Here is a 22,036-nt window from a genome sequence, read left to right as displayed (position 1 = left end):
ATCACCATATGCAAATCCATCTGCTGCAGGCCTTCCCCCAGGAATGCTTGCACTAGTTGTTGCATTTGGTTTGTTGTTTGGGGGTGCTTCAGTATTAGGCAGCCTTCTGCCCTCCCATGTTCATCTGAAAATATGTGTTCTCCCTGCAGTTGTTGTCCCCAGATGAGAGTTCCCTTGTGCTGCCTCAGTTGAATCTCCTTTACTTGACAGAGATGTGCCTGAGCAGCGGCCCTCCCCAGCCCTATCCCAAATCATACTTATTTTGCATAGGCGATACCATGGTCATGAAGATTGTTCTCCCAGGGTGAGGTTCATTCATTGCATTTTGGGTATGCTGACCCCTGTGATTTCCCCAAATGTGGGAAAGTCGACTGCATTATTTGTGGTAGTGGGGGACTGTGTTTGTGCTTTCCTCTGGTCAGCTCTGGTAAAAATCAGATTTCTTTATCTCAGATCTTCCTCTAGCCTTGTTCTTCTTTCGAGAGTTCCCTTGTGCTGCCTCAGTTGGATCTCTTTCACTTGACAGGGGGGTGCCCGAGCAGCGACCCTCCCCAGCTCTAGCCCAACTCCTACTTACCTGCCAGGTGAGATACTATGATCATGAAGGTGCTTCTCCCAGGGCAAGGCTCACCCATTGCACTCTGGTTGTGCTGCCCCTGTGATTTCCCCAAATGTGGGAAACTTGACTGCATAATTTGTGTTTCCCCTGGTCGGCTCTCGTATAATTCAGATCTCTTTGTCTCAGGTCTCTCTCCAGCCTAGTTTGCTGTCTGTTTCCACTTCTCTTTTCTTGAGCCGCTCCCTTCTATGCCCTTGCGCACTATCCTGACTTCTCCCGTCTGCTTACTTCGTGCCTTCCAACGCACAATGCAAACTACAGGTAGTGCTGCAGGGCCCACACCCTTTTACTTGCCTTACAGAGCAGCTCTGGAGCAGTTACAGTGCCCAGCTGCTGCAAGAAATCAGCTTGAATGCTTCAGGGGCTGGGGCATAGCCAACATGAGCCCCACACCGAAGGAGGGTGGAGGTGTGTAATGCGAACTAGGGGTCATCCAAGCGCCGCAAAAGGCCGCCATGCCCTGCACGCCCCTTTTCTCTTTTCATATGCAGACGAGGGTTGAAGCCAACTTTGACCCACTGCTTGGATGGCATCACCATATGCAAATCCATCTGCTGCAGGCCTTCCCCCAGGAATGCTTGCACTAGTTGTTGCATTTGGTTTGTTGTTTGGGGGTGCTTCAGTATTAGGCAGCCTTCTGCCCTCCCATGTTCATCTGAAAATATGTGTTCTCCCTGCAGTTGTTGTCCCCAGATGAGAGTTCCCTTGTGCTGCCTCAGTTGAATCTCCTTTACTTGACAGAGATGTGCCTGAGCAGCGGCCCTCCCCAGCCCTATCCCAAATCATACTTATTTTGCATAGGAGAGACCATGGTCTTGAAGATTGTTCTCCCAGGGTGAGGTTCATTCATTGCATTCTGGGTATGCTGAGCCCTGTGATTTCCCCAAATGTGGGAAACTCAACTGCATTATTTGTGGTAGTGGGGGACTGTGTTTGTGCTTTCCTCTGGTCAGCTCTGGTAAAAGTCAGATTTCTTTGTTTCAGTTCTTCCTCTAGCCTTGTTCTTCTTTCGAGAGTTCCCTTGTGCTGCCTCAGTTGGATCTCCTTCACTTGACAGGGGGGTGCCCGAGCAGCGACCCTCCCCAGCTCTAGCCCAACTTCTACTTACCTGCCGGGTGAGATACTATAATCATGAAGGTGCTTCTCCCAGGGCAAGGCTCACCCATTGCACTCTGGATGTGCTGCCCCTGCGATTTCCCCAAATGTGGGAAACTTGACTGCATAATTTGTGTTTCCCCTGGTCGGCTCTCGTATAATTCAGATCTCTTTGTCTCAGGTCTCTCTCCAGCCTAGTTTGCTGTCTGTTTCCACTTCTCTTTTCTTAAGCCGCTCCATTCTATGGCCTTGCGCACTATCCTTACTTCTCCCGTCTGCTTACTTTGTGCCTTCCAATGCACAATGCAAACTACAGGTAGTGCTGCAGGGCCCACACCCTTTTACTTGCCGTACAGAGCAGCTCTGGAGCTGTTACAGTGCCCAGCTACTGCAAGAAATCAGCTTGAATGCTTCAGGGGCTGGGGCATAGCCAACATGAGCCCCACACCAAAGGAGGGTGGAGGTGTTTAATGCGAACTAGGGGTCATCCAAGCGCCGCAAAAGGCCGCCATGCCCTGCACGCCCCTTTTCTCTTTTCATATGCAGACGAGGGTTGAAGCCAACTTTGACCCACTGCTTGGATGACATCACCATATGCAAATCCATCTGCTGCAGGCCTTCCCCCAGGAATTCTTGCACTAGTTGTTGCATTTGGTTTGTTGTTTGGGGGTGCTTCAGTATTAGGCAGCCTTCTGCCCTCCCATGTTCATCTGAAAATATGTGTTCTCCCTGCAGTTGTTGTCCCCAGATGAGAGTTCCCTTATGCTGCCTCAGTTGAATCTCCATTACTTGACAGAGATGTGCCTGAGCAGCGGCCCTCCCCAGCCCTATCCCAAATCATACTTATTTTGCATAGGAGATACCATGGTCATGAAGATTATTCTCCCAGTGTGAGGTTCATTCATTGCATTCTGGGTATGCTGACCCCTGTGATTTCCCCAAATGTGTGAAACTCGACAGCATTATTTGTGGTAGTGGGGGACTGTTCCAACAAAAAACAAGAGTGGTAAGACTTGCGCCCTGTAGCTGCTTTGTACCACTTCCCTAGGATCACCACTCACTAATTTACATATAATACAAAAAATATGGAGTGGTCCACAAGCGCTACAATATATCAAGATTCCTCATGAATTTCTTTAATATTCAGGTGAAGACTTCTTCCAACAGGTTCGCACCTTTGGACTAACCTCCTCTAAAGGGGAACGTGCCTCAAAAGGTATCTTTTACGCCACTTCTGAATTCACATGGGATCACTCTCTCCCTACGTATAGACGCTCACCTTAATAAAGAGCCCTATGTGTCTTGAAAGGTTTCTTTATTCTGATCTTCTCATAAAGCTTTATATTCATACAGCAAAGGATTTATCCTCCCCCTTCAATATGACGCTCACCTTATAGTTGGGCCCTATGTTCATTGAAAGGTTTCTTTCTGAATTATACGAGAGCCGACGAGGGGAAACACAAATTATGCAGTCAAGTTTCCCACATTTGGGGAAATCGCAGGAGCAGCACACCCAGAGTGCAATGGTTGAGCCTTGCCCTTGGAGAAGCACCTTCATGATCATAGTATCTCACCTGGCAGGTAAGTAGGAGTTGGGCTAAAGCTGGGGAGGGTCGCTGCTCGGGTTCCCCCCTGTGAAGTGAAGGAGATCCAACTGAGGCAGCACAAGGGAACTCTCGAAAGAAGAACAAGGCTAGAGGAAGATCTGAGACAAAGAAATCTGACTTTTACCAGAGCTGACCAGAGGAAAGCACAAACACAGTCTCCCACTACCACAAATAATGCAGTCAAGTTTCCCACATTTGGGGAAATCACAGGGGTCAGCATACCCAAAATGCAATGAATGAACCTCACACTGGGAGAAAAATCTTCATGACCATGGTATCTCCTATGCAAAATAAGTATGATTTGGAATAGGGCTGGGGAGGGCCGCTGCTCATGCACATCTCTGTCAAGTAAAGGAGATTCAACTGAGGCAGCACAAGGGAACTCTCATCTTGGGACAACAACTGCAGGGAGAACATATATTTTCAGATGAACATGGGAGGGCAGAAGACTGCCTAATACTGAAGCACCCCCAAACAACAAACCAAATGCAACAACTAGTGCAAGCATTCCTGGGGGAAGGCCTGCCACAGATGGATTTGCATATGGTGATGTCATCCAAGCAGTGGGTCAAAGTTGGCTTCAACCCTCGTCTGCATATGAAAAGAGAAAAGGGGCGTGCAGGGCATGGTGGCCTTTTGCGGCGCTTGGCTGACCCCTAGTTTGCATTAAACACCTCCACCCTCCTTTGGTGTGGGGCTCATGTTGGCTATGCCCCAGCCCCTGAAGCATTCAAGCTGATTTCTTGCAGCAGCTGGGCACTGTAACAGCTCCAGAGCTGCTCTGTAAGGCAAGTAAAAGGGTGTGGGCCCTGCAGCACTACCTGTAGTTCGCATTGTGCGTTGGAAGGCACAAAGTAAGCAGACAGGAGGAGAAGTCAGGATAGTGCGCAAGGGCATAGAAGGGAGCGGCTCAAGAAAAGAGAAGTGGAAACAGACAGCAAACTAGGCTGGAGAGAGACCTGAGACAAAGAGATCTGAATTATACGAGAGCCGACCAGGGGAAACACAAATTATACAGTCAAGTTTCCCACATTTGGGGAAATCGCAGGAGCAGCACACCCAGAGTGCAATGGGTGAGCCTTGCCCTGGGAGAAGCACCTTCATGATCATAGTATCTCACCTGGCAGGTAAGTAGGAGTTGGGCTAGAGCTGGGGAGGGTCGCTGCTCGGGTACCCCCCTGTAAAGTGAAGGAGATCCAACTAAGGCAGCACAAGGGAACTCTCGAAAGAAGAACAAGGCTAGAGGAAAATCTGAGACAAAGAAATCTGACTTTTACCAGAGCTGACCAGAGGAAAGCACAAACACAGTCCCCCACTACCACAAATAATGCAGTTGAGTTTCCCACATTTGGGGAAATCACAGGGGTCAGCATACCCAAAATGCAATGAATGAACCTCACCCTGGGAGAAAAATCTTCATGACCATGGTATCTCCTATGCAAAATAAGTATGATTTGGAATAGGGCTGGGGAGGGCCGCTGCTCATGCACATCTCTGTCAAGTTAAGGAGATTTAACTGAGGCAGCACAAGGGAACTCTCATCTGGGGACAACAACTGCAGGGAGAACACATATTTTCAGATGAACATGGGAGGGCAGAAGGCTGCCTAATACTGAAGCACCCCCAAACAACAAACCAAATGCAACAACTAGTGCAAGCATTCCTGGGGGAAGTTCTGCAGAAGACGGATTTGCATACGGTGATGTCATCCAAGCAGTGGGTCAAAGTTGGCTTCAACCCTCATCTGCATATGAAAAGAGAAAAGGGGCGTGCAGGGCATGGCGGCCTTTTGCGGTGCTTGGATGACCCCTAGTTCGCATTAAACACCTCCACCCTCCTTTGGTGTGGGGCTCATGTTGGCCATGCCCCATCCCCTGAAGCATTCAAGCTGATTTCTTGCAGCAGCTGGGCACTGTAACAGCTCCAGAGCTGCTCTGTAAGGCAAGTAAAAGGGTGTGGGCCCTGCAGCACTACCTGTAGTTTGCATTGTGCATTGGAAGGCACAAAGTAAGCAGACGGGAGGAGAAGTCAGGATAGTGCACAAGGGTATAGAAGGGAGCGGCTGAAGAAAAGAGAAGTGGAAACAGACAGCAAACTAGGCTGGAGAGAGACCTGAGACAAAGAGATCTGAATTATACGAGAGCCGACCAAGGGAAACACAAATTATGCAGTCAAGTTTCCCACATTTGGGGAAATCGCAGGGGCAGCACACCCAGAGTGCAATGGGTGAGCCTTGCCCTGGGAGAAGCACCTTCATGATCATAGTATCTCACCTGGCAGGTAAGTAGGAGTTGGGCTAGAGCTGGGGAGGGTCGCTGTTCGGGCACCCCCCTGTCAAGTGAAAGAGATCCAACTGAGGCAGCACAAGGGAACTCTCGAAAGAAGAACAAGGCTAGAGGAAGATCTGAGACAAAGAAATCTGACTTTTTCCAAAGCTGGCCAGAGGAAAGCACAAACACAGTCCCCCACTACCACAAATAATGCAGTCGAGTTTCCCACATTTGGGGAAATCACAGGGGTCAGCATACCCAGAATGCAATGAATGAACCTCACCCTTGGAGAACAATCTTCATGACCATGGTATCGCCTATGCAAAATAAGTATGATTTGGGATAGGGCTGGGGAGGGCCGCTGCTCAGGCACATCTCTGTCAAGTAAAGGAGATTCAACTGAGGCAGCACAAGGGAACTCTCATCTGGGGACAACAACTGCAGAAAGAACACATATTTTCAGATGAACATGTGAGGGCAGAAGGCTGCCTAATACTGAAGCACCCCCAAACAACAAACCAAATGCAACAACTAGTGCAAGCATTCCTGGGGGATGGCCTGCAGCAGATGGATTTGCATATGGTGATGTCATCCAAGCAGTGGGTCAAAGTTGGCTTCAACCCTTGTCTGCATATGAAAAGAGAAAAGGGGCGTGCAGGGCATAGCGGCCTTTTGCAGCGCTTGGATGACCCCTAGTTTGCATTACACACCTCCTCCCTCCTTCGGTGTGGGGCTCATGTTGGCTATGCCCCAGCCCCTGAAGCATTCAAGCTGATTTCTTGCAGCAGCTGGGCACTGTAACTGCTCCAGAGCTACTCTGTAAGGCAAGTAAAAGGGTGTGGGCCCTGCAGCACTACCTGTAGTTCGCATTGTGCGTTGGAAGGCACGAAGTAAGCAGACGGGAGAAGTCAGGATAGTGCGCAAGGGCATAGAAGGGAGCGGCTCAAGAAAAGAGAAGTGGAAACAGACAGCAAACTAGGCTGGAGAGAGACCTGAGACAAAGAGATCTGAATTATACGAGAGCCGACGAGGGGAAACACAAATTATGCAGTCAAGTTTCCCACATTTGGGGAAATCGCAGGAGCAGCACACCCAGAGTGCAATGGTTGAGCCTTGCCCTGGGAGAAGCACCTTCATGATCATAGTATCTCACCTGGCAGGTAAGTAGGAGTTGGGCTAGAGCTGGGGAGGGTCGCTGCTCGGGTTCCCCCCTGTGAAGGAGATCCAACTGAAGCAGCACCAGGGAACTCTCGAAAGAAGAACAAGGCTAGAGGAAGATCTGAGACAAAGAAATCTGACTTTTACCAGAGCTGACCAGAGGAAAGCACAAACACAGTCCCCCACTACCACAAATAATGCAGTCGAGTTTCCCACATTTGGGAAAATCACAGGGGTCAGCATACCCAGAATGCAATGAATGAACCTCACCCTGGGAGAACAATCTTCATGACCATGGTATCTCCTATGCAAAATAAGTATGATTTGGGATAGGGCTGGTGAGGGCCGCTGCTCAGGCACATCTCTGTCAAGTAAAGGAGATTCAACTGAGGCAGCACAAGGGAACTCTCATCTGGGGACAACAACTGCAGGGAGACCACATCTTTTCAGATGAACATGGGAGGGCGGAAGGCTGCCTAATACTGAAGCACCATCAAATATCAAACCATGGCCCTCATTCCGAGTTGATCGCTCGCAAGGCGATTTTAGCAGAGTTACACACGCTAAGCCGCCGCCTACTGGGAGTGAATCTTAGCTTCTTAAAATTGCGACCGATGTATTCGCAATATTGCGATTACAAACTACTTAGCAGTTTCAGAGTAGCTTCAGACTTACTCGGCATCTGCGATCAGTTCAGTGCTTGTCGTTCCTGGTTTGACGTCACAAACACTCCCAGAGTTCGCCCAATCACTCCCCCGTTTCTCCGGCCACTCCTGCGTTTTTTCCGGAAACTGTAGCGTTTTTTCCCACACGCCCATAAAACGGCCTGTTTCCGCCCAGTAACACCCATTTCCTTGTCAATCACATTACGATCGCCGGAGCGAAGAAAAAGCCGTGAGTAAAAATACTTTCTTCATTGTAAAATTACTTGGCGCAGTCGCAGTGCGAATATTGCGCATGCGTACTAAGCAGAATTTCACTGCGATGCGATGAAATTTACAGAGCGAACGACTCGGAATGAGGGCCCATATGCAACAACTAGTACAAGCACTCCTGGGGGAAGGTCTGCAGCAGACGGATTTGCATACGGTGATGTTATCCAAGCAGTGGGCCAAAGTTGACTGGAACCCTCATCTGCATATGAAAAGAGAAAAGGGGCATGCAGGGCATGGCGGCCTTTTGCAGTGCTTGGATGACCCCTAGTTCGCATTAAACACCCCCACCCTCCTTTGGTGTGGGGCTCATGTTGGCCATGCCCCATCCCCTGATGCATTCAAGCTGATTTCTTGCAGCAGCTGGGCACTGTAACAGCTCCAGAGCGGTTCTGTAAGGCAAGTAAAAGGGTATGGGCCCTGCAGCACCACCTGTTGTTCGCATTGTGCGTTGGAAGGCACAAATTAAGCAGACGGGAGGAGAAGTCAGGATAGTGCGCAAGGGCATTCTTTTCTCTTAGTCCGGGGGCAAGGCTTCAAAATGGGGTCTGCAACGGAGGAGACACAGGGGGCGTGGTCACAGCAGCTTTTCTCTACAGTCTGCACCAGCAGGAGCCTACACCATTTTTTATGATCACGCTGAACTGCAGTGCGACTGCAATTACAGCATGGTCAAGAAGGGAGGCGTCATGCTGGGTGGCCATGCCCTGTCACTGTGCAGGAGCCAGCACCGCTCACACACTAGTCCCCGGGTGCAGCCCCCAACCCCCGGGACACCCGGAGCAACAAAATGTAGATTCAGGCCACCAGGCCACGCCCCTACCTATGAAACCATGCCTCCTTTTTACCATTGCGCTGTTTATCTGCGCGCACTGCATTACAATCTCCCTCGCCACCTCTCTGGGTGTCACCAGTGATAGTGACACCTCTGCCATGCTTGTAGCAGCTGGTCCTAAGATCTACGCCTCAAGCCCTGAGTGTTTGCCCTTGTGACTTGTTGATCATCATAGCGAAGCAGATGCTTACAGAAAACTGCAGGGGCTTAGATTGAAAATAAAAAAAATTGATGGGTATAAGGTAGAGAGGAGCGGGTTCGGTTCTCCGAGAACCGAATTCCCCACGAACTCCACGTGGTTTACACTGGTCCGAGGCAGGCTCGGTTGTTCCCGCCTGACTCGGAAAACCTGAACAAGGGAAAATGTCATCATCCCGCTGTCAGATTCTCGTGAGATTCGGATTCCATATAAAGAGCTGCGCGTTGCTGCCATTTTTACTCGTGCATTGAAGAGAGAGCGGAGAGGATGTGGCTATGTTCTCTCAGTGGAAATCTCAATATCAGTGCTCAGTATCAGTGGTTACTTATTGCTGCTCAGTAATACTAGTAGTGTGTCTCTCCTGCTCAGTGTCAGTTCTCAGTAGTATCCTCATCAGTGCTCAGTATCACTGCTCATTGTCTTGTGCTGCATTGTGGTACTCAGCATACTACAGTACATTACTAATAGTCCAGTGCTGCATCTTGCTGCTCAGTGTCAGTTCTAGTATCCTCATCAGTGCTCACTATCACTGCTCATTGCATTGTGGTGTTCTGTATACTACAGTAACATAGTAATATAGTATATATAGAGGAGCGGGTTCGGTTCTCCGAGAACCGAATTCCCGACGAACTCCACGTGGTTTACACTGGTCCGAGGCAGGCTCGGTTGTTCCCGCCTGACTCGGAAAACCTGAACAAGGGAAAATGTCATCATCCCGCTGTCGGATTCTCGCGAGATTCGGATTCCATATAAAGAGCTGCGCGTTGCCGCCATTTTTACTCGTGCATTGAAGAGAGAGCGGAGAGGACGTGGCTATGTTCTCTCAGTGGAAATCTCAATATCAGTGCTCAGTATCAGTGGTTACTTATTGCTGCTCAGTAATACTAGTAGTGTGTCTCTCCTGCTCAGTGTCAGTTCTCAGTAGTATCCTCATCAGTGCTCAGTATCACTGCTCATTGTCTTGTGCTGCATTGTGGTGCTCAGCATACTACAGTACATTACTAATAGTCCAGTGCTGCATCTTGCTGCTCAGTGTCAGTTCTAGTATCCTCATCAGTGCTCACTATCACTGCTCATAAAATTGTGGTGTTCTGTATACTACAGTAACATAGTAATATAGTAACATATAGTAACATAGTTTTTGAGGTTGAATAGAGGCAAATTGCCCATCGTGTTCAACCTGTTTTAAGTTGTGATGATTCTACATACTTGCTGAATAATGTTTTATGACTAGTTAGCTACTATAACTCATGTTACCCCCGGATTAACCATGTTGATATTTTAAGTATTATAACCTTGGATAGCTTTTTCATTCAGAAATGTATCCATTCCTTTTTTAAATCCAATTACAGAGTCCGCCATTACCACCTTCCCTGGCAGGGAATTCCACATCCTGATTGCCCTAACAGTGAAGATCATAGTATCTCACCTGGCAGGTAAGTAGGAGTTGGGCTAGAGCTGTGGAGGATTGCTGCTCGGGCACCCCCTGTCAAGTGAAGGAGATCCAACTGAGGCAGCACAAGGGAACTCTCGAAAGAAGAACAAGGCTAGAGGAAGATCTGAGACAAAGAAATCTGACTTTTACCAGAGCTGACCAGAGGAAAGCACAAACACAGTCCCCCACTACCACAAATAATGCAGTCGAGTTTCCCACATTTGGGGAAATCACAGGGGTCAGCATACCCAGAGTGCAATGAATGAACCTCACACTGGGAGAACAATCTTCATGACCATGGTATCTCCTATGCAAAATAAGTATGATTTGGGATAGGGCTGGGGAGGGCCGCTGCTCAGGCACATCTCTGTCAAGTAAAGGAGATTCAACTGAGGCAGCACAAGGGAACTCTCATCTGGGGACAACAACTGCAGGGAGAACACATATTTTCAGATGAACATGGGAGGGCAGAAGGCTGCCTAATACTGAAGCACCCCCAAACAACAAACCAAATGCAACTACTAGTGCAAGCATTCCTGGGGGAAGGCCTGCAGCAGACGGATTTGCATATGGTGATGTCATCCAAGCAGTGGGTCAAAGTTGGCTTCAACCCTCGTCTGCATATGAAAATAAAAAAGGGGTGTGCAGGGCATGGCTGCCTTTTGCGGTGCTTGGATGACCCCTAGTTCGCATTAAACACCTCCACCCTCCTTCGGTGTGGGGCTCATGTTGGCTATGCCCCAGCCCCTGAAGCATTCAAGCTGATTTCTTGCAGCAGCTGGGCACTGTAACAGCTCCAGAGCTGCTCTGTAAAGCAAGTAAAAGGGTGTGGGCCCTGCAGCACTACCTGTAGTTTGCATTGTGCGTTGGAAGGCACAAAGTAAGAAGACGGGGAAGTCAGGATAGTGCACAAGGGCATAGAAGGGAGCGGCTCAAGAAAAGAGAAGTGGAAACAGACAGCAAACTAGGCTGGAGAGAGACCTGAGACAAAGAGATCTGAATTATACGAGAGCCGACCAGAGGAAACACAAATTATGTAATCAAGTGGCCCACATTTGGGGAAATCGTAGGAGCAGCACACCCAGAGTGCATTGGGTGAGCTTTGCCCTGGGAGAAGCACCTTCCTGATCATAGTATCTCACCTGGCAGGTAAGTAGGAGTTGGGCTAGAGCTGGGGAGGGTCGCTGTACGGGCACCTCCCTGTCAAGTGAAGGAGATCCAACTGAGGCAGCACAAGGAAACTCTCGAAAAAAGAACAAGGCTAGATGAAGATCTGAGACATAGAAATCTGACTTTTACCAGAGCTGACCAGAGGAAAGCACAAACACAGTCCCCCACTACAACAAATAATGCAGTCGAGTTTCCCACATTTGGGGAAATCACAGGGGTCAGCATACCCAGAATGCAATGAATGAACCTCACACTGGGAGAACAATCTTCATGATAATGGTATCTCCTATGCAAAATAAGTATGATTTGGGATAGGGCTGGGGAGGGCCGCTGCTCAGGCACATCTCTGTCAAGTAAAGGAGATTCAACTGAGGCAGCACAAGGGAACTCTCATCTGGGGACAACAACTGCAGGGAGAACACATATTTTCAGATGAAAATGGGAGAGCAGAAGGCTGCCTAATACTGAAGCACCCCCAAACAACAAACCAAATGCAACAACTAGTACAAGCATTCCTAGGAAAAGGTCTGCAGAAGACGGATTTGCATACGGTGATGTCATCCAAGCAGTGGGCCAAAGTTGGCTGGAACCCTCATCTGCATATGAAAAGAGAAAAGGGTTATGCAGGGCATGGCGGCCTTTTGCTGCACTTGGATGACCCCTAGTTCGCATTAAACACCTCCATTCTCCTTCGGTGTGGGGCTCATGTTGGCTATGCCCCAGCCCCTGAAGTATTCAAGCTGATTTCTTGCAGCAGCTGGGCACTGTAACAGCTCCAGAGCTGCTCTGTAAGGCAAGTAAAAGGGTGTGGGCCCTGCAGCACTACCTGTAGTTCGCATTGTGCGTTGGAAGGCACAAAGTAAGCAGACGGGAGAAGTCAGGATAGTGCGCAAGGGCATAGAAGGGAGCAGCTCAAGAAAAGAGAAGTGGAAACAGACAGCAAACTAGGCTGGAGAGAGACCTGAGACAAAGAGATCTAAATTATACGAGAGCCGACCAGGGGAAACACAAATTATGCAGTCAAGTGTCCCACATTTGGGGAAATCGCAGGAGCAGCACACCCAGAGTGCAATGGGTGAGCCTTGCCCTGGGAGAAGCACCTTCATGATCATAGTATCTCACCTGGCAGGTAAGTAGGAGTTGGGCTAGAGCTGGGGAGGGTTGCTGCTCGGGTACCCCCCTGTCAAGTGAAGGAGATCCAACTGAGGCAGCACCAGGGAACTCTCGAAAGAAGAACAAGGCTAGAGGAAAATCTGAGACAAAGAAATCTGACTTTTACCAGAGCTGACCAGAGGAAAGCACAAACACAGTTCCCCACTACCACAAATAATGCAGTCGAGTTTCCTACATTTGGGGAAATCACAGGGGTCAGCATACCCAAAATGCAATGAATGAACCTCACCCTCGGAGAACAATCTTCATGACCATGGTATCTCCTATGCAAAATAAGTATGATTTGGGATAGGGCTGGGGAGGGCCGCTGCTCAGGCACATCTCTGTCAAGTAAAGGAGATTCAACTGAGGCAGCACTAGGGAACTCCCATCTGGGGACAACAACTGCAGGGAGAACACATATTTTCAGATGAACATGGGAGGGCAGAAGGCTGCCTAATACTGAAGCACCCCCAAACAACAAACCAAATGCAACAACTAGTACAAGCATTCCTGGGGGAAGTTCTGCAGAAGACGGATTTGCATACGGTGATGTCATCCAAGCAGTGGGCCAAAGTTGGCTGGAACCCTCATCTGCATATGAAAAGAGAAAAGGGGTATGCAGGGCATGGCGGCCTTTTGCGGCGCTTGGATGACCCTTAGTTCGCATTAAACGCCCCCACCCTCCTTCGGTGTGGGGCTCATGTTGGCTATGCCCCAGCCCCTGAAGCATTCAAGCTGATTTCTTGCAGCAGCTGGGCACTGTAACAGCTCCAGAGCTGCTCTGTACGGCAAGTAAAAGGGTGTGGGCCCTGCAGCACTACCTGTAGTTTGCATTGTGCATTGGAAGGCACTTAAGAATAGAGAAGTGGAAACAGACAGCAAACTAGGCTGGAGAGAGACCTGAGACAAAGAGATCTGAATTATACGAGAGCCGACCAGGGGAAACACAAATTATGCAGTCAAGTTTCCCACATTTGGGGAAATCGCAGGAGCAGCACACCCAGAGTGCAATGGGTGAGCCTTGCCCTGGGAGAAGCACCTACGTGATCATAGTATCTCACCTGGCAGGTAAGTAGGAGTTGGGCTAGAGCTGGGGAGGGTCGCTGCTCGGGTACCCCCCTGTCAAGTGAAGGAGATCCAACTGAGGCAGCACAAGGGAATTCTCGAAAGAAGAACAAGGCTAGAGGAAGATCTGAGACAAAGAAATCTGACTTTTACCTGAGCTGACCAGAGGAAAACACAAACACAGTCCCCCACTACCACAAATAATGCTGTCGAGTTTCACACATTTGGGGAAATCACAGGGGTCAGCATACCCAGAATGCAATGAATGAACCTCACACTGGGAGAATAATCTTCATGACCATGGTATCTCCTATGCAAAATAAGTATGATTTGGGATAGGGCTGGGGAGGGCCGCTGCTCAGGCACATCTCTGTCAAGTAAAGGAGATTCAACTGAGGCAGCATAAGGGAACTCTCATCTGGGGACAACAACTGCAGGGAGAACACATATTTTCAGATGAACATGGGAGGGCAGAAGGCTGCCTAATACTGAAGCACCCCCAAACAACAAACCAAATGCAACAACTAGTGCAAGCATTCCTGGGGGAAGGCCTGCAGCAGATGGATTTGCATATGGTGATGTCATCCAAGCAGTGGGTCAAAGTTGGCTTCAACCCTCGTCTGCATATGAAAAGAGAAAAGGGGCGTGCAGGGCATGGCGGCCTTTTGCGGCGCTTGGATGACCCCTAGTTCACATTAAACACCTCCACCCTCCTTTGGTGTGGGGCTCATGTTGGCTATGCCCCAGCCCCTGAAGCATTCAAGCTGATTTCTTGCAGTAGCTGGGCACTGTAACAGCTCCAGAGCTGCTCTGTACGGCAAGTAAAAGGGTGTGGGCCCTGCAGCACTACCTGTAGTTTGCATTGTGCATTGGAAGGCACAAAGTAAGCAGACGGGAGAAGTAAGGATAGTGCGCAAGGCCATAGAATGGAGCGGCTTAAGAAAAGAGAAGTGGAAACAGACAGCAAACTAGGCTGGAGAGAGACCTGAGACAAAGAGATCTGAATTATACGAGAGCCGACCAGGGGAAACACAAATTATGCAGTCAAGTTTCCCACATTTGGGGAAATCGCAGGGGCAGCACATCCAGAGTGCAATGGGTGAGCCTTGCCCTGGGAGAAGCACCTTCATGATTATAGTATCTCACCTGGCAGGTAAGTAGAAGTTGGGCTAGAGCTGGGGAGGGTCGCTGCTCGGGCACCCCACTGTCAAGTGAAGGAGATCCAACTGAGGCAGCACAAGGGAACTCTCGAAAGAAGAACAAGGCTAGAGGAAGAACTGAAACAAAGAAATCTGACTTTTACCAGAGCTGACCAGAGGAAAGCACAAACACAGTCCCCCACTACCACAAATAATGCAGTCGAGTTTCCCACATTTGGGGAAATCACAGGGGTCAGCATACCCAGAATGCAATGAATGAACCTCACCCTGGGAGAACAATCTTCATGACCATGGTATCGCCTATGCAAAATAAGTATGATTTGGGATAGGGCTGGGGAGGGCCGCTGCTCAGGCACATCTCTGTCAAGTAAAGGAGATTCAACTGAGGCAGCACAAGGGAACTCTCATCTGGGGACAACAACTGCAGGGAGAACACATATTTTCAGATGAACATGGGAGGGCAGAAGGCTGCCTAATACTGAAGCACCCCCAAACAACAAACCAAATGCAACAACTAGTGCAAGCATTCCTGGGGGAAGGCCTGCAGCAGATGGATTTGCATATGGTGATGTCATCCAAACAGTGGGTCAAAGTTGGCTTCAACCCTCGTCTGCATATGAAAAGAGACAAGGGGCGTGCAGGGCATGGCGGCCTTTTGCGGCGCTTGGATGACCCCTAGTTCGCATTACACACCTCCACCCTCCTTCGGTGTGGGGCTCATGTTGGCTATTCCCCAGCCCCTGAAGCATTCAAGCTGATTTCTTGCAGCAGCTGGGCACTGTAACTGCTCCAGAGACGCTCTGTAAGGCAAGTAAAAGGGTGTGGGTCCTGCAGCACTACCTGTAGTTTGCATTGTGCGTTGGAAGGCACGAAGTAAGCAGACGGGAGAAGTCAGGATAGTGCGCAAGGGCATAGAAGGGAGCGGCTCAAGAAAAGAGAAGTAGAAACAGACAGCAAACTAGGCTGGAGAGAGACCTGAGACAAAGAGATCTGAATTATACGAGAGCCGACCAGGGGAAACACAAATTATGCAGTCAAGTTTCCCACATTTGGGGAAATCGCAGAAGCAGCACACCCAGAGTGCAATGGGTGAGCCTTGCCCTGGGAGAAGCACCTTCATGATCATAGTATCTCACCTGGCAGGTAAGTAGGAGTTGGGCTAGAGCTGGGGAGGGTCGCTGCTCGAGCATCCCCCTGTCAAGTAAAGGAGATTCAACTGAGGCAGCACAAGGGAACTCTCATCTGGGGACAACAACTGCAGGGAGAACACATATTTTCAGATAAAAATCTTGGTCATGCTCTGGTTTCTCTTCAGAACGAACAAATCTTTCGCCTTTTACTAAAGATTTCCGTGGAGAGGAGCAAAACCGAGTTTTATCTCAATTTTTGCATGCCCCATGTTTTTGGGGTTTCTTTTATCGGTTTAAAGATAGAATGAGTGTGCTTTAATGTAAGCTCATTTGCATAGAAATTACAGTAAATGTTTGTTTCTTTTCAAACAGAACTTTCTTGACCATGCTACTTGCTTGAAAGATCTGGGAGAACATGGAATACAGTACAAACCATGCTTATAGCAAGGAGAAGACAGGTGAGAAATCTGCTTTCTTTCAAATTGGGCGCTCACTTTGATCTGAATGAGGACTGCTGGCACGGCACTCAGGCGACAGGTGGAATCTTGGTCATGCTCTGGTTTCTCTTCAGAACGAACAAATCTTTCGCCTTTTACTAAAGATTTCCGTGGAGAGGAGCAAAACTGAGTTTTATCTCAATTTTTGCATGCCCCATATTATTGGGGTTTCTTTTATCGGATTAAAGACAGAACGAGTGTGCTTTCTTGTTAGCTTTAATGTAAGTTTATTTGCATAACAATGACAATAAATGTCTGTTTCTTTTCAAGCAGAACTTTCTTGACCATACTAATTGCTTGAAAGATCTGGGAGCACATGGAAAAGAGTACAAACCATGCTTATAGCAAGGGGAAGCCTGGTGAGAAATCTGCTTTCTTTCTTTCAAATTGGGTGCTCACTTTGAGCTGAATGAGGACTGCTGGCATGGCACTCAGGCGACAGGTGGAATCTTGGTCATGCTCTGGTTTCTCTTCAGAACGAACAAATCTTTTGCCTTTTACTAAAGATTTCCGTGGAGAGGAGCAAAACTAAGTTTTATCTCAATTTTTGCATGCCCCGTCTTATTGGGGTTTCTTTTATCAGTTTAAAGATAGAACGAGTGTGCTTTAATGTAAGCTCATTTGCGTAGAAATGACAGTAAATGTTTGTTTCTTTTCAAACAGAACTTTCTTGACTATACTAATTGCTTGAAAGATCTGGGAGCACATGGAAAAGAGTACAAACCATGTTTATAGCAAGGGGAAGCCTGGTGAGAAATCTGCTTTCTTTCTTTCAAATTGGGTGCTCACTTTGAGCTGAATGAGGACTGCTGGCATGGCACTCAGGCGACAGGTAGAATCTTGGTCATGCTGTGGTTTCTCTTCAGAACGAACAAATCTTTCGCCTTTTACTAAAGATTTCCGTGGAGAGGAGCAAAACTGAGTTTTATCTCAATTTTTGCATGCCCCATCTTATTGGGGTTTTATTTTATTGGTTTAAAGATAGAACGAGTGTGCTTTAATGTAAGCTCATTTGCATAGAAATGACAGTAAATGTTTGTTTCTTTTCAAACAGAACTTTCTTGACCACACTAATTGTTTGAAAGATCTGGGAGCACATGGAAAAGAGTACAAACCATGTTTATAGCAAGGGGAAGCCTGGTGAGAAATCTGCTTTCTTTCATTCAAATTGGGTGCTCACTTTGAGCTGAATGAGAACTGCTGGCATGGCACTCAGGCGACAGGTGGAATCTTGGTCATGCTCTGGTTTCTCTTCAGAACTAACAAATATTTCGCCTTTTATTAATGATTTCCGTGGAGAGAAGCAAAACTGAGTTTTATCTCAATTTTTGCATGCCCCATATTATTGGGGTTTCTTTTATCAGTTTAAAGACAGAACGAGTGTGCTTTCTTGTTAGCTTTAATGTAAGTTTATTTGCATAACAATGACAGTAAATGTTTGTTTCTTTTCAAACAGAACTTTCTTGACCATGCTACTTGCTTGAAAGATCTGGGAGCACATGGAAAACAGTACAAACCATGCAGTATCACAAGAGCCTTTATTTGATCTTTCATGAAGATAGAGCAGAATTGAGGACACGTCAACAATTTCTGCCGAAGGTGGTTCATCTTTCCACATGGTGCCTTTGGCCACTGACACCTTCGTTGAGTCAAAGTCTCTGGCTGTGGTCAGAACTTTGAAAATTTATGTCACCAGAACGGTTCAGATTAGGAAAACAGAGGCTCTGTTTGTCCTGTATGCTCCCAACATGATTGGGTGTCCTGCTTCCATGCAGACCATTATGCGCTGGATCTGTGGTAAGATTCAGCATGCTCATTCCACGGCAGGATTGCCGTTACTGAATTAGGTGAAGACCCATTCTACTAGAAAGGTGGGTTCATCCTGGGCAGCTGGTCGGGGAGTCTCGGCATTGCAACTTTGCCGAGCAGCTATTTAGTAAACACTTTTGCTAAGTTTTACAAGTTTGATACCTTGGCTGATGATAACCTCAAGTTGGGTCATTCGGTGCTGCAGAGTCGTACGCACTCTCCCACCCGTTCAAGAGCTTTGGTATAACCCCATGGTTCTTAATGTGACCCCAGCATCCTCTAGGTCGTATGAGAAAATAGGATTTTAATACCTACCGGTAAATCCTTTTCTCTTAGTACGTAGAGGATGCTGGGCACCCGTCCCAGTCCATACTGTGTCTGCAGTTATTACTTGTGGTTATACACATGTTGTGTTACGGTTCTGGTCAGCTTTTTGCTGCAATTGTTCATGCCGTTGGCTTGTGTTCTGTTGAATGCCACGTTCTGCGGCATGCTTAAGGTGTGAGCTGGTAAGATGCTCACCTTAGTTTAACAATAAATCCTTTCCTCGAAATGTCCGTCTCCCTGGGCACAGTTCCTATAACTGGAGTCTGGAGGAGGGGCATAGAGGGAGGAGCCAGTTCACACCCTTTGAAAGTCTTAAAGTGCCCATGTCTCTTGCGGATCCCGTCTATACCCCATGGTTCTTAATGTGACCCCAGCATCCTCTACGGACTAAGAGAAAAGGATGCCCTTGTGTACTATCCTGACTTCTCCTCCCGTCTGCTTACTTTGTGCCTTCCAACGCACAATGCGAACTACAGGTGGTGCTGCAGGGCCCACACCCTTTTACTTGCCTTACAGAGCAGCTCTGGAGCTGTTACAGTGCCCAGCTGCTGCAAGAAATCAGCATGAATGCTTCAGGGGATGGGGCATGGCCAACATGAGCCCCACACCAAAGGAGGGTGGGGGTGTTTAATGCGAACTAGGGGTCATCCAAGCACTGCAAAAGGCCGCCATGCCCTGCATGCCCCTTTTCTCTTTTTATATGCAGATGAGGGTTCCAGCCAACTTTGGCCCACTGCTTGGATGACATCACCGTATGCAAATCCGTCTGCTGCAGACCTTCCCCCAGGAATGCTTGTACTAGTTGTTGGATATGGTTTGATATTTGATGGTGCTTCAGTATTAGGCAGCCTTCCGCCCTCCCATGTTCATCTGAAAAGATGTGGTCTCCCTGCAGTTGTTGTCCCCAGACGAGAGTTCCCTTGTGCTTCCTCAGTTGAATCTCCTTAACTTGACGGGGGAGGGGCTGCCCGAGCTGCCACCCTCCCCAGCCCTATCCCAACTCATACTTATTTTACATATTAGATCTCTTGATCATGAAGATTGTTCTCACAGGGTGAGGTTCATCCATTATATTTTAAAATAGGAAGGTACAAATTACATATTTGAATTGCATCTATGTGCTGGATTCAAATGTCCCCCCCCCTTCCTTTCTCAATTGTGCCCGTCAGCAGCTATTCTAAGGTTGCTGCCAATGGGTGTGACACATTAATTTCTTCTGTGGGGTACACTGGACTCCACAAGGATTCACATTGGGGTGTAGAGTAGGATCTTGATCTGAGGCACCAACCGGCTCAAAGCTTTTGACTGTTCCCAAGAAGCTCAGTGCATTCTCCTCTATAACCCCGCTTCCATGAACAGGGAGCTCAGTTTGTAGTTGGTGCCTTCAGTAGCAGGCCAATTAACAGGGGCCTGCCTCAGGCAGCCTATTCTTAGCTATTAATTTTGACAAGAAAAGAAGAACTTGTTTTATGAGAATCTACAAGGGCTGCAGCAGGCTAGGTCTAATAGACATCTTTACTGCAGCTTCATCACTCCCAGCGGCGCTATATACTCCCGTGCCCTGGTTGCTGGGTCACTGCAGCGGAGGCTCCGGTTTCATCCTAAGGTCAGTCACACACACACCACCCTTCCGGATCACAAGGCCGCTGATGAAGGGGAGCGAGGCCGTAGGGGGTGGGCCGTGTGCGCACTGCGGTGGACACTGATTACTGGGCAGCCGCTCCACTAGCCACCAGGTACAGTTAAGGAGCACAGGTCTGGGGGTTTTTCTCCTATATTAACCCAATTTTGTACTGCCCGCAGCGCATTGTGATAGGTAATAGGGCCTGATTCAGGTTGGATTGCAATCACAATAAGCGATCCAACTGCAAAAATTGCTAAGAGCATACGCATGTGCCTGCATTTTCTGCGGCACCCCGCAGAGAATGTGATTGCCTCTGCCTGTCAATCGGGGCGGGGAAGGGGGGGAGAGGTGGGTCAGCAACACTCCATTTCCAAGTCAGGGATGGAGCGGTGCGGGGGCAAGGCTTCAAAATGGGGTCTGCAACGGAGGAGACACAGGGGGCGTGGTCACAGCGGCTGTATGACATCACATTCAGCCGCTGTGATCACAAAAATGGTGGCGGCTTCCTGCGCGCACATACAGTCTGCACCAGCAGGAGCCTACACCATTTTTTATGATCACGCTGAACTGCAGTGCGACTGCAATTACAGCATGGTCAAGAAGGGAGGCGTCATGCTGGGTGGCCATGCCCTGTCACTGTGCAGGAGCCAGCACCGCTCACACACTAGTCCCCGGGTGCAGCCCCCAACCCCCGGGACACCCGGAGCAACAAAATGTAGATTCAGGCCACCAGGCCACGCCCCTACCTATGAAACCATTTTTATGCTAACAAATTTGTTCTCTGAAAAGTGTCCACAAAGCCAAGTCTCTGATTAACACCTTTGTAGGGATGGTTTTTCACCTATTACTAAATTAAACTTGCTTCATTGGAAAGGCAGCAAGATGCATCCTCATTTCAATGTCTACTGAAATAATACAGGTTGACACCAGGAAAAAGCCTCCTGTTAGTGCTTCATCTACACGTTATAGCCCTGAATTTTCCAATGCCTATCTCTTTGCAAAAGAGAGATATCGGCAAGGAAAAACTGTATTGTACCTTTGCATTTTTCTCCCAAACGAAAGACACTAGAATGAAAATTTTAAAGCCTCCTGTTAGTGCTTCATCTACACGTTATAGCCCTGAATTTTCCAATGCCTATCTCTTTGCAAAAGAGAGATATTGGCAAGGAAAAGCTGTATTGTACCTTTGCATTTTTCTCCCAAACGAAAGACACTAGAATGAAAATTTTAAAGCCTCCTGTTAGTGCTTCATCTACACGTTATAGCCCTGCATTTTCCAATGCCTATCTCTTTGCAAAAGAGAGATATCGGCAAGGAAAAGCTGTATTGTACTTTTGCATTTTTCTCCCAAACGAAAGACACTAGAATGAAAATTTTAAAGCCTCCTGTTAGTGTTTCATCTACACGTTATAGCCCTGAATTTTCCAATGCCTAGCTCTTTGCAAAAGAGAGATATTGGCAAGGAAAAGCTGTATTGTACCTTTGCATTTTTCTCCCAGACGAAGGACACTAGAATGAAAATTTTAAAGCCTCCTATTAGTGCTTCATCTACACGTTATAGCCCTGAATTTTCCAATGCCTAGCTCTTTGCAAAAGAGAGATATCGGCAAGGAAAAGCTGTATTGTACCTTTGCATTTTTCTCCCAAACGAAAGACACTAGAATGAAAATTTTAAAGCCTCCTGTTAGTGCTTCATCTACACGTTATAGCCCTGAATTTTCCAATGCCTATCTCTTTGCAAAAGAGAGATATCGGCAAGGAAAATCTGTATTGTACCTTTGCATTTTTCTCCCAAACGAATGACACTAGAATGAAGATTTTAAAGCCTCCTGTTAGTGCTTCATCTACACGTTATAGCCCTGCATTTTCCAATGCCTATCTCTTTGCAAAAGAGAGATATCGGCAAGGAAAAGCTGCATTGTACTTTTGCATTTTTCTCCCAAACGAAA

General features: G+C 48.0%; 24 non-coding genes and 4 pseudogenes across 24 annotated transcripts; 10 read left to right on the top strand and 18 right to left on the bottom strand.

Moving 5' to 3' along the window:
- The first annotated feature begins 253 nt into the window (after window positions 1-253).
- On the top strand, window positions 254-417 carry LOC135034941 (U1 spliceosomal RNA). The gene has a single exon (XR_010230043.1). It is a non-coding gene; the product is annotated as a U1 spliceosomal RNA (small nuclear RNA).
- Window positions 418-569: 152 nt separating this feature from the next.
- LOC135034884 (U1 spliceosomal RNA) lies at window positions 570-732 on the top strand. The gene has a single exon (XR_010229991.1). It is a non-coding gene; the product is annotated as a U1 spliceosomal RNA (small nuclear RNA).
- A 671-nt stretch (window positions 733-1,403) lies between these two features.
- LOC135034944 (U1 spliceosomal RNA) lies at window positions 1,404-1,567 on the top strand. Its single transcript, XR_010230046.1, has one exon. It is a non-coding gene; the product is annotated as a U1 spliceosomal RNA (small nuclear RNA).
- A 152-nt stretch (window positions 1,568-1,719) lies between these two features.
- Window positions 1,720-1,882, top strand: LOC135034888 (U1 spliceosomal RNA). The gene has a single exon (XR_010229995.1). It is a non-coding gene; the product is annotated as a U1 spliceosomal RNA (small nuclear RNA).
- A 671-nt stretch (window positions 1,883-2,553) lies between these two features.
- LOC135034895 (U1 spliceosomal RNA) lies at window positions 2,554-2,738 on the top strand (annotated as a pseudogene).
- A 429-nt stretch (window positions 2,739-3,167) lies between these two features.
- LOC135034891 (U1 spliceosomal RNA) lies at window positions 3,168-3,303 on the bottom strand (annotated as a pseudogene).
- A 152-nt stretch (window positions 3,304-3,455) lies between these two features.
- Window positions 3,456-3,619, bottom strand: LOC135034831 (U1 spliceosomal RNA). Its single transcript, XR_010229952.1, has one exon. It is a non-coding gene; the product is annotated as a U1 spliceosomal RNA (small nuclear RNA).
- A 674-nt stretch (window positions 3,620-4,293) lies between these two features.
- On the bottom strand, window positions 4,294-4,456 carry LOC135034842 (U1 spliceosomal RNA). Its single transcript, XR_010229963.1, has one exon. It is a non-coding gene; the product is annotated as a U1 spliceosomal RNA (small nuclear RNA).
- A 152-nt stretch (window positions 4,457-4,608) lies between these two features.
- On the bottom strand, window positions 4,609-4,772 carry LOC135034862 (U1 spliceosomal RNA). Its single transcript, XR_010229978.1, has one exon. It is a non-coding gene; the product is annotated as a U1 spliceosomal RNA (small nuclear RNA).
- A 674-nt stretch (window positions 4,773-5,446) lies between these two features.
- Window positions 5,447-5,609, bottom strand: LOC135034845 (U1 spliceosomal RNA). Its single transcript, XR_010229966.1, has one exon. It is a non-coding gene; the product is annotated as a U1 spliceosomal RNA (small nuclear RNA).
- A 152-nt stretch (window positions 5,610-5,761) lies between these two features.
- LOC135034947 (U1 spliceosomal RNA) lies at window positions 5,762-5,925 on the bottom strand. Its single transcript, XR_010230049.1, has one exon. It is a non-coding gene; the product is annotated as a U1 spliceosomal RNA (small nuclear RNA).
- A 698-nt stretch (window positions 5,926-6,623) lies between these two features.
- Window positions 6,624-6,759, bottom strand: LOC135034881 (U1 spliceosomal RNA; annotated as a pseudogene).
- A 147-nt stretch (window positions 6,760-6,906) lies between these two features.
- LOC135034840 (U1 spliceosomal RNA) lies at window positions 6,907-7,070 on the bottom strand. Its single transcript, XR_010229961.1, has one exon. It is a non-coding gene; the product is annotated as a U1 spliceosomal RNA (small nuclear RNA).
- Window positions 7,071-10,310: 3,240 nt separating this feature from the next.
- LOC135034937 (U1 spliceosomal RNA) lies at window positions 10,311-10,474 on the bottom strand. The gene has a single exon (XR_010230039.1). It is a non-coding gene; the product is annotated as a U1 spliceosomal RNA (small nuclear RNA).
- Window positions 10,475-11,144: 670 nt separating this feature from the next.
- On the bottom strand, window positions 11,145-11,307 carry LOC135034897 (U1 spliceosomal RNA). The gene has a single exon (XR_010230000.1). It is a non-coding gene; the product is annotated as a U1 spliceosomal RNA (small nuclear RNA).
- A 152-nt stretch (window positions 11,308-11,459) lies between these two features.
- On the bottom strand, window positions 11,460-11,623 carry LOC135034961 (U1 spliceosomal RNA). The gene has a single exon (XR_010230062.1). It is a non-coding gene; the product is annotated as a U1 spliceosomal RNA (small nuclear RNA).
- Window positions 11,624-12,315: 692 nt separating this feature from the next.
- Window positions 12,316-12,457, bottom strand: LOC135034874 (U1 spliceosomal RNA; annotated as a pseudogene).
- A 152-nt stretch (window positions 12,458-12,609) lies between these two features.
- Window positions 12,610-12,773, bottom strand: LOC135034962 (U1 spliceosomal RNA). The gene has a single exon (XR_010230063.1). It is a non-coding gene; the product is annotated as a U1 spliceosomal RNA (small nuclear RNA).
- Window positions 12,774-13,388: 615 nt separating this feature from the next.
- LOC135034867 (U1 spliceosomal RNA) lies at window positions 13,389-13,551 on the bottom strand. Its single transcript, XR_010229983.1, has one exon. It is a non-coding gene; the product is annotated as a U1 spliceosomal RNA (small nuclear RNA).
- Window positions 13,552-13,703: 152 nt separating this feature from the next.
- LOC135034833 (U1 spliceosomal RNA) lies at window positions 13,704-13,867 on the bottom strand. The gene has a single exon (XR_010229954.1). It is a non-coding gene; the product is annotated as a U1 spliceosomal RNA (small nuclear RNA).
- A 671-nt stretch (window positions 13,868-14,538) lies between these two features.
- Window positions 14,539-14,701, bottom strand: LOC135034886 (U1 spliceosomal RNA). The gene has a single exon (XR_010229993.1). It is a non-coding gene; the product is annotated as a U1 spliceosomal RNA (small nuclear RNA).
- A 152-nt stretch (window positions 14,702-14,853) lies between these two features.
- LOC135034939 (U1 spliceosomal RNA) lies at window positions 14,854-15,017 on the bottom strand. The gene has a single exon (XR_010230041.1). It is a non-coding gene; the product is annotated as a U1 spliceosomal RNA (small nuclear RNA).
- Window positions 15,018-15,688: 671 nt separating this feature from the next.
- On the bottom strand, window positions 15,689-15,851 carry LOC135034860 (U1 spliceosomal RNA). Its single transcript, XR_010229976.1, has one exon. It is a non-coding gene; the product is annotated as a U1 spliceosomal RNA (small nuclear RNA).
- Window positions 15,852-15,995: 144 nt separating this feature from the next.
- On the top strand, window positions 15,996-16,111 carry LOC135034906 (U5 spliceosomal RNA). The gene has a single exon (XR_010230009.1). It is a non-coding gene; the product is annotated as a U5 spliceosomal RNA (small nuclear RNA).
- A 270-nt stretch (window positions 16,112-16,381) lies between these two features.
- Window positions 16,382-16,497, top strand: LOC135034901 (U5 spliceosomal RNA). Its single transcript, XR_010230004.1, has one exon. It is a non-coding gene; the product is annotated as a U5 spliceosomal RNA (small nuclear RNA).
- Window positions 16,498-16,783: 286 nt separating this feature from the next.
- LOC135034914 (U5 spliceosomal RNA) lies at window positions 16,784-16,899 on the top strand. Its single transcript, XR_010230016.1, has one exon. It is a non-coding gene; the product is annotated as a U5 spliceosomal RNA (small nuclear RNA).
- Window positions 16,900-17,173: 274 nt separating this feature from the next.
- Window positions 17,174-17,289, top strand: LOC135034911 (U5 spliceosomal RNA). Its single transcript, XR_010230013.1, has one exon. It is a non-coding gene; the product is annotated as a U5 spliceosomal RNA (small nuclear RNA).
- A 275-nt stretch (window positions 17,290-17,564) lies between these two features.
- On the top strand, window positions 17,565-17,680 carry LOC135034918 (U5 spliceosomal RNA). Its single transcript, XR_010230020.1, has one exon. It is a non-coding gene; the product is annotated as a U5 spliceosomal RNA (small nuclear RNA).
- The last annotated feature ends 4,356 nt before the right edge of the window (window positions 17,681-22,036 follow it).

The sequence above is a fragment of the Pseudophryne corroboree genome, unplaced genomic scaffold (genome assembly GCF_028390025.1).
Source record: "Pseudophryne corroboree isolate aPseCor3 unplaced genomic scaffold, aPseCor3.hap2 scaffold_586, whole genome shotgun sequence".
NCBI classification, from domain to species: domain Eukaryota; kingdom Metazoa; phylum Chordata; class Amphibia; order Anura; family Myobatrachidae; genus Pseudophryne; species Pseudophryne corroboree.
Note: the sequence above shows the minus strand (reverse complement) of the source record. Positions and strands in the feature narration are given on the sequence as shown.